The sequence below is a fragment of the Marmota marmota genome, unplaced genomic scaffold, assembly GCF_001458135.2.
Source record: "Marmota marmota marmota unplaced genomic scaffold, marMar, whole genome shotgun sequence".
Taxonomy (NCBI): Eukaryota; Metazoa; Chordata; class Mammalia; order Rodentia; family Sciuridae; genus Marmota; species Marmota marmota.
Genome location: NW_026000169.1, coordinates 4,270,211 through 4,280,098, shown reverse-complemented (window position 1 = coordinate 4,280,098; position 9,888 = coordinate 4,270,211).

The window sequence follows — 9,888 nt, the reverse complement described above, 5'->3', positions numbered from 1 at the left end:
TAAAATATTTCATCCATCAATAACTGAATACACTTTCTTCTCAGCATACCTTAGACCACAAAGCAACTCTTAGCAAATACAAAAAAAAAAAATAGAGAAAATATCTTGCATTCCATCAGATCATAATGGAATGAAATTATAAATCAACAATAAAATGAAAAATAGAAGCTACTCTAACACCTGGAGATTAAATTATACACTATTGCATGACCAATGGATAGCAAAAGAGATCAGGGATGAAATTTTAAAAAATACTCAGAGGCAAATGAGAATAGAAATACAACATATCAAAACCTCTGGGGCACTAAGAGGGCAGTTTGTTCTAATAGGGAAGCTCATTGCATTGAGTTCATTCATTAAAAATTAGAAAGTTACCAAATAAATAATTTAACATTACATCTCAAAGCCCTAGAAAAAGAAAAAGAAATCAACACCAAAAGCAGTAGAAGATAGGAAATAATTAAAATCAACACTGAAAACAATGAAATTGAAACAAACAAAAATAAATTAATGAAATCAATGAAACATAAGTTGGTTCTTTGAAAAAAAAATAAAATTGATAAACCCTTTGCCAAGCTAACAAAGAAAAAGCGAAAACTCAAATTATTAAAATTGTGATGAAATGGACACTACTGAACTACAGATAATAATCAGAAAACTATTTTGAAAATTTATACTCTTATAAAATAGAAAATCTTGATGCCATTGACAAATTTCTATAGACTTATGACATACCCAAATTGAATCAGAAGGACATAGAAAGAAATGTTTTTGGGGGGAGTACTAGGGACAAACTCAGGGGCAATAGATCACTGAGCCACATCCCCAGCCCTATTTTGTATTTTCTTTAGAGACAGGGTCTCACTGAGTTACTTAGCACCTTGCTTTTGCTGAGGCTGGCTTTAAACTCGCCATCCTCCTGTCTCTGCCTCCTGAGCTGCTGGGATTACAGGTGTGCACCACTGTGCCTGGCAGAAAATTTAAACAGATCAATTTCAAGTAATGAAATTGAAGATGCCATGAAAAGCCTACCAACAAAGAAAAGTCCAGGACCAGAGGGATTTTCAGCTGAGTTCTACAAGACCTTCAAAGAAAAATTAATACCAATCCTCCTCAAATTATGCCATAAAATAGAAAAGGGGGAACCCTTCCAAACTCATTCCATGAAGCTAGTATCACCCTGATACCATAACCAGACAAAGACACATCAAGGAAAGAAAACTTCAGACCAATATCCCTGATGAACATAGACACAAAAATGCTTAATAAAATGCTGGCAAATAGCATACAAAAAGACATTAAAAAGATAGCGCACCACAATCAAGTATGGGGTTCATACCAGGGATGCAAGTTTGGTTCAACATATGGAAACCAACAAATGTAATTCCTCACATCAATAGACTTAAAGACAAGAATTACATAATTATATCAATAGATGCAGAAAAAGCATTTGATATAATACAGCATCCATTCATGTTCAAAACCCTAGAAAAACTAGGGGTAGTAGGAATATACCTCAAAATTGTAAAAGCTATACATGTTAAACCCAAGGCTGACACAATCAAACTGGAGAAAAATTGAAAGCATTCCCTCTAAAAACTGGAAGAATACAAGGATGTCCTCTTTCAGTACTTCTATTCAACAGCCTTTGAAACTCTAACCAGAGCAATTAGAAGAAAGAAATTAAAGTAATACAAATAGGAAAAGAAGAACTCAAACTATCCATATTTACCAACAACACGATTCTATATTTAGAAGACCCAAAAACCTTCATAAAAAAACTTTTAGAACTCATAAATGAATTTATCAAAATAGCAGAATATATAATTAATACCCCATAAATCAACTGTGGTCCTGTACATCAGTGATGAATCAAGTGAAAGAGAAATTAGGAAAACTAACTCATTCACAGTAGCCTAAAAAAAATTTTTTTTTGGAGTGCTCGCTTCAGCAGTACATATACTAAAATTGAACGACCCTTCACCTACTAGAAGTAAGTAGGCCCAACTCTTCATCATATTGGCTTAGGAACAAAATTCTTCAACAAGACTCTAAAAGTGCAAGAAATAAAATAATGAATCAATAAATTGGATGGTATCAAACTCAAAAGCTTCTTCACCGCAAAGGAAATAATCAAGAAAGTGAAAAAATAGCTTACAGAACGGGAGAAAATCTTTGCCACCTGCTCCTCAGATAGAGTGTTAATCTCTAAGATATATAAAGAACTCAAAAATCTCAACACCAAAAAACAAATAACCCAATTAATAAATGGGCAAAGGACCTAGATACTTCACAAAAGAAGAAACATGATCAGTCAACAGATATATGGAAAAATGTTCAATATCACTAGCAATTAGAAAAATGCAAATTAAAACTACACTGAAATTTCATCTCACTCCATTCAGAATGGCAATTAGCAAGAATACAAGTAATAATAAATGTTAGCAAGGACATGAGGAAAAAGGCACACTCATACATTGCTCTATTCAGAGCAATTAGAAGAAAGAAATTAAAGGAATACAAATAGCGGGACTGCAAATTGGTACAATCATTATAGAAATCAGTATGGAGATTCCTCAGAAAACTTGGAATGTTACCACAATTTTACCCAGTTAACTCACTCCTTGGTGTATACCCAAAGGTACAGTGACTCAGTCACACCAAATTTATAGCAGCTCAATTCACAATAGCTAAGCTATGGAACCAACCTAGGTGCCTTTCAACAGATGAATGGATAAAGAAAATGTGGTATATACACAACATGGAATATTACTCAACCATAAAGAATAATGAAATTATGGCATTTACTGGTAAATGGATATAACTGGAGACTATCATGTTAAGTAAAATAAGCAATCCCCAAACACCAAAGGCTAAATGTTCTCTCTAATATGTGGATGCTAACACACAGTAAGGCTTGGGGGTAAGAATAGAAGTTCATTGGGTTAGACAAAGAGGAATGAAGAGAAGGGAGGGGGGATGGGAGTAGGAAAGACAGTAGAATGTATCAAACGTATCTTTCCTATGTTCATATAGGAATACATGACCAGTGTAACTCCATATTATATATAACCACAAGAATGGGAAGTTATAATCCATATATGAATAATGTGTTAAAATATACTCTATTGTCTATATCTAAAAGAAACATATAAAAAGCTAGCATTTTGTCAATAAATTTAATAAGAATTTCTTTTCTTTTTTGATACTAGAGATTGAAGCACCCAGGAGAGCTTTACCACTGAGCTATACTCCTGGCCCTTTTTTATCCTTTGTTTGAGACAGGTTGGCCTCAAACTTTCAATTTCTCTGCCTCAACTTCCAGAATTGCTTGGATTACGAGCATATACCAATGCACTGGTTCTGATGAGAATTTCTGAAGGACATTTTTGAAATTGATCTGTAGACACTGCCAATCTGGGATTAATCTCTATGGTTTTAAGAGTATGTTAACTCGACAAAATTAAGAATGGGTAGACTGTAAAAAGGCTTTTAAAAAATATATTATTGGAGAATCATTCTCAAATTTCATTTTGTAAAGACCCCATTTAAATATTGCCTCCTGCAGGGTGTGGTGGTGCATGGCTATAATCTCAGTGACTCAGGTTGAGGCAAGAGAATTGCAAATTCGAGAAGCAGCTTCAGCAACTCAATAAAGTTTTAAAAGCAACTCAAAATAAATAAAAAGGGCTGGGGAGTAGCTCAGTGGTAAAGTGCCCCTGGGTTCAATCCCCAGTACCTAAACAAATAAATAAATAAATACTTTCTGAAACTTCCCAAGTATACCTAAGGCAAAGCCTCTCAAAGAAAGTCTACAGACTGCTACACTGGAATTGCCAAAAACTTTACTCTATTTTTTTTCTTTCTCAACGTTTTTTTCTATTGGCACATTGTAGCTGTATGTAATGATGGGTTTTGTTGAACTATTTTTCTGAAGAAGATTCTAGGCTTCACTGTAGCCCTACTGACAGAATCTTTAGATACTGCAATCAGTATTTTTAACAAGTTTATTCAATGATGATTATGTGAACAAATTCTAAAGAGACACCAACCTAGGGAATAAGAGATGAATTGTGTATGTCAATTTGGATCCACAGTCCTAACTGGTTCTTAAAAAGTAAAATTATCTTTAAAGTATTAAGTACTTTTTAACCACATAAATTTTGCATGCTGTTCCTGTTTTATTATAAATGTTAAGTTGCCAAATTGTCTTCCTACCCCCACTCTTCTTTTCAATAAAAATTGAAGCTCTCAGTGCATGCCTGTAATTCCAGCAGCTTGAGCAGCTGAGGCAGGAAGACTGCACAGCCCCAGCAACTTAGGAAGACCTTGTCTCAAAATGAAAAAAATAAATAAAAAGGGCCAGGGATATGATTAAACACCCCTGGGTTTACCCCAGCCCCATACCAAAAGCAAAACAAAAAAACTTAAAGCTCTAGGAATGTGTAATATATATTTTATCTTGAAGCTTCTAAGAATCTACTTGGCTTGGGAGTTAGAAGTAATTCACATTTTAAGCTCAGAAGGAAGTGAACTTATTTGTGCTTTATTTGTTATATGCTTAGAGTCTAGAAGAGAACTTGGTAATGTACTAAGCTATGAATATTTGCTAGATGAATGAATGCATGTACGTTGCTGTATGTGCTACTTATAGTAACAATTGTTATATCCAGTTCACTTTCATTTGATAGATTCCCTATCCTACGGTTTACAAGAGCAGTAGTTGGTAGATTCCTTGGATAACTAACCACGTAAGGCAGTGGATTGTCAGCCAGTATTTCTAGGGCTGATGGAGAAAATTGTAAAAGCAGGGAGGAGTAGGGAAGGGCATGAATATTAGAGTCAAAATATTTCAAAACTGGAGGGAGACTATAGAACATCTAATTTCATGGTAAAATTAGAAAAATAAGAGTTATATTGGCCTTTTACAAAGCTAAATTGATTCAATTTAAAGAACAGTTCTTCATTCTAAGATTTTTGTTAACCACCAACTTGGATTTTAAAATGTCCTTTCTTTATGAAGACTGAGATAATAACTTTTTTTTCTTTTTTAATAGCCTCTCTTGGGAAGATATGAAGCAGACCATTCGATCTTGTCCCTCTTCTTATTAATCTATTAGCCATGAAATCCTAAAGTTTGGGAATCACTAATAGAATATATAATACTAGCTAATATTAGGTGCTTCCTGTGAGTTAACTTTATGTAATTTGATACTTCAAAAAATTTATATTTCCCTAAAAAAAAATCTGTGTGAGAATAATTATGTTCCTGTACAGATAAAGAAACTGAGACACAGGGAATAGTTTATAAGTCTAGAGATAGTTTAAAACCCAGGCAATATAACCCTATAGATGATATGCTTACTGTTCCCTATTATCTCTTTGAATCCAAACTTTTTTTTTTTTTTGAGAGAGAGAGAATTTTTAGTATTTATTTATTTATTTATTTGAAAGAGAGAGAGAGAGAGAGAGAGAGAGAGAGAGAGAGAGAATTTTAATATTTATTTTTTAGTTTTCGGCAGACACAACATCTTTGTTTGTATGTGGTGCTGAGGATTGAACCCGGGCCGCACGCATGCCAGGCGAGCGCGCTACCACTTGAGCCACATCCCCAGCCCCAAATTTTTAGTATTTATTTTTTAGTTTTTGGTGGACACAACATCTTTGTTTGTATGTGGTGCTGAGGATCCAACCTGGGCCACCCGCACGCACGCCAGGCAAGCACGCTACCGCTTGAGCCACATCCCCAGCCCCTGAATCCAAACTTCTTAAACAAGCTGTTTATCATCACTGAAATTTGGGTTTGCCATAAAATGGGAAATCTACAAACCTACCTCATTGGCTTATTGGGAGATATTGAAGAGTAAGAAATATCTTAACATTCAAATATACTTAATATTATTTCCATACTCATCATTAAGCTAAAATCAGTTATTTTCCACTTGACCAACTTCCTTTACCTCATTAAAATGATTACGCATATTACATATTATTAACAATTAGCTATAATTTAGATGCAATCTTAGGCCTTATTTCTACAAGTAAATTTGTCAGATGCCTCATTTGTTTCTCTGGGAACTTGACTGGTCTTAAAGTCACATGGGTAATTGAAGATTTCTATAGACAGCAAAGAAAGCTACATCTCCTTCTGAGAATGTTCTTGTTCTAACAATTCTTGTTCAGATATCCCCCTGTGTAAAAGACCAACATGCACAGTAATTTATATAGTAACCAGGGAGAAATCAATTGTTTTAAAATATTAATCACTCATGTATAAAATAAGGTTCCTGCTTGAGAAATACTTTCCCTTGGTCTATGCAATGGTTTGAAGGTGTCCACTCCAAAATTCACGTTGCCAGTGTGATAGCATTAAAAGGTTGATCCTTTTAAGGTTTCCCTCATGGGAAAACCAATCCTGTAGGCACCTTGTTCTTGGAATTTTCAGCCTCCAGTCACAGGTATTTTGTTACAGCAGGACAAAGACTGAATTTTCAATGCCTCTCCAAACTTGGTCTCAAAGAAGAAATGCAGTTATATTATTACTTCATTGAGTTTGAAATGCTACCAAAAATATAAACCTATAAATTATTATACATTATGGTACATCAGGGTTTTGTTTTTTGTTTTGTTTTGTGTATCAGAGATTGAACTCAGGGGCACTTAACTATTGAGCCACATCCTCAGCCCTTTTTTTGTATTTTTTATTTAGAAACAGGGTCTTGCTGAGAGCTTTGCTAAATTGCTGCAGCTGGCTTTGAACTCATGATTCTCTTGCCTCAGCTTCCCGCACCACTGGGATTATAGGTATGTGCCACCATGCCCACCATTTTGGTACATCTTTACTAAGCTATTACAAAGTATAAGGGGCTGGGGGCATAGCTCAGTGGTAGAGCACTTGCCTAGCAAGTACAAGGATCTGGGTTCAATCACAAGCAAAACAAACAAAAAATAGGGATGAAGGTGTTGCTAAGTGATGAGAGTGATTGCCTGTCATGTGCAAGGACCAGTAGTAAATCCCAGCACCACCAAAAAGTGTTGAACTTTGTTTACTGACATGCAAAATATGCTCAAGAGAACTAACCTCATTCAATTCTTGTAGAAATCCCTAAAAGAAACCTGTAGATGTCATTAAAATTGAGAATGTACATTACTAAATTAGGCAGGAAGTTGGGATACACATGACTTCCTGTATATTAGGACCTAGAGTGGGCTACAGAGAAAGAATGGAATTAGAGGCAGAGTGAGTAGGGATAGAAGAGATTGCATCATCCAAGGCTCCCTTCTGTGGTGTGACAGCCTCATACCAGTCAAAGCTATGTATGGGTTCACTGGAGAGGCAGTTGACTCCAGCAGAAATGCTTGTCTGCTGCATATGGGATAACTGGAAAATAGTCTTCCTGGTCTAATACAATTTAGTGTTAATGTAGTAACTTGGTTTAACCTACATTATCAGCCACCTTTCTAGGCAAACAGAATAGTACTGAAGATGAAAAATATACAAGATTCTTTAATAAAGTTTAAAACTATGACTAAAATAGGAAGTGATGAGAAGAGATATATATAAGGGTTTTAGAGCTGAATTTAGGCAAAAGTAGACCAAATGGCAGAAATAGTGAAAATGAATTAAAACAGACATGAGTCCAACATGGCTAGAGCAGTTCAATCAAGAAAAAAAATGAAAAGGTCACAGAAGGCAGGAGCCAGATAATAATATAAATTTGTTGTAATGGGACGCTGCTGTGGATTTAAACAAGGCAGTCTCTTCAGGTCCTAAATGAATGACTCTATTGTGTAGATAGATAGGATAAGAGCCAGGTAAGGAGCAAGAGGGAGCAGCATGGAAGACAATGCAAAGGGTTCAAGTGAGAAAGGTAGCTTGCCCTCTAGTGGCAGCAATGGAGATGAGACAAAGCATATATTCACAAAAACCCATAGGATTTACAATTTGATTAAATATAGGAATGATAGCGAATAGAGTCAAAGACTTCTACTACATCATTTAGTTCAAACAAATGAGTTTTAGGTAATATACTAGTTACTAGAGAACAAACTAGGGGAAAAACATGTTGGGTTGAAATATCAAGATTTGTGTTATACAGGTTACTTTTGATTGTTAGAACAATCAACTATTGCACAAACTCTGGGCATGAAGAGGGGCAGGCTAGATATACAACTTGGAAGGTATCAAAAGATAATGTAATGCTAGATGATGACCCCACCCCCTGTCCCCTGTGGCCCCTTTGAAGACAGAAGAACTAGAAATTACAGCTCAGCCCTGAGGTAGGGAAGAAAGGAAGAAATTGGCAAATGCAACAGTAGTCAGTAAAGTGTAAGAAAAACCAGGAATGTTGTTTCATAGAAGCAAAGAAACAAGAGGACAATTGTTGAATGCTGCTGAAGGTTTAGTAAGATGAGGACAAAAAAAAAAAACATGAAATACAAGTTTGATACTCAAACTTTTTGTTATGGTAAATTCTGTAAATGTGTTACCTTATATAGCAACAGGAATTTTGCAAATATGACTAAGGATCCTGAACTAAAGATCATCCAGGATCATCCAGGTGGATTCCATGTAATAAAACATGTCTAAATATAGTAAAGAAGTAAGAGTCCAGAGATACCAGATGCTATGCTGCTGGCTTTAAAGATACAGGAAAAGACCACGAGTCAAGGAATACAGCTGGTTTCTAGAAGCTAGAAAAGGCAGGGAAACAGGTTCTCTCTTGGAGCTTCCAAAATACCACCAACATCTTGACTTTATCATCTTATTTTTGTTACTAGGGAATGAACTCAGGTCTCAAACTCAAGATACTTCTGCCAAAGCCTTCCAAGTCACTGGGATTACAGGCATGGGCCACGGTATCAAAGTCCAGTTCCTTGATTTTACCATGGTAAAGATTTATTTCAGGATTATTAAATGAACTAGAAAAAAATTGTTTTAAGTCATAAATCTGTAGTAACTTAGCAATAGGAAACCAATACACAAAGGATTACATCTATATAGGGCCTTTTATGAAAACTAAGAAGAAGAAATTTCACTGGTTCATTAATTTCATAAATACCAAGCAACTCTGATTTCAATTTGATACACATAAATCTCGACTTTATTTAGGGTAAGGACTTTGATTAGTCTAACTCTTTGATACATTGACAATGCTGCTACAAAGCAGAATCAGGCATGTAATGAGCTGACACAAAAACACTACCACCCTGTGAGACCTTATGTGGATCATCAGTTCTGCCCATAACATAATTCTCTTGGCTCTCAAAGATTATCATGGACTACAGTGCTTGCTTTCTTCTGGTTATCACAAGTCCTCAAAAATTAACCTATTCTTTGGTTGGCTTTTATTTCTTCTAAGAAAAGTCATCAAAAGTCATTCAAAAGACCTTTGAATTAGGAAAGAAAACTGAAACATTTCTAAATTACTAGTTTAATATCCTCCTCCACATTTTATAAAATAAAATCTAAACTCAGTTGATCCAATTTATTAGAAATTTAGTAAAAATATTTCTTGAATGCTACCCAAATTTCATGAGGTAAAATAAAATGGAACATCTTAAACATTATACTTACTCTGCTTTCATGAAGTCATTTATATCTATTTATACATACACATAGCAATGCAGTGCTGTGCAATGATGGTTACTCTTTAATTAATTTTGGGGGGGAAGAGGTGGGATTTTAAGTGATTTTTCTATCTGTAATTGCTTTTCTATTTTTCTTATAACTAGCATGCATCATTTAAGTAAGTTATCATTTATAATGGCAGGTCAAACATTTCTATCCACTCAGGAAGGTGGGGAGAGTAATTCAACTCAAACAAAGGACATGAAAATTTCTAAAATTTTGTATAAGCAAACGTATTTCAGAAACTAATACTATAG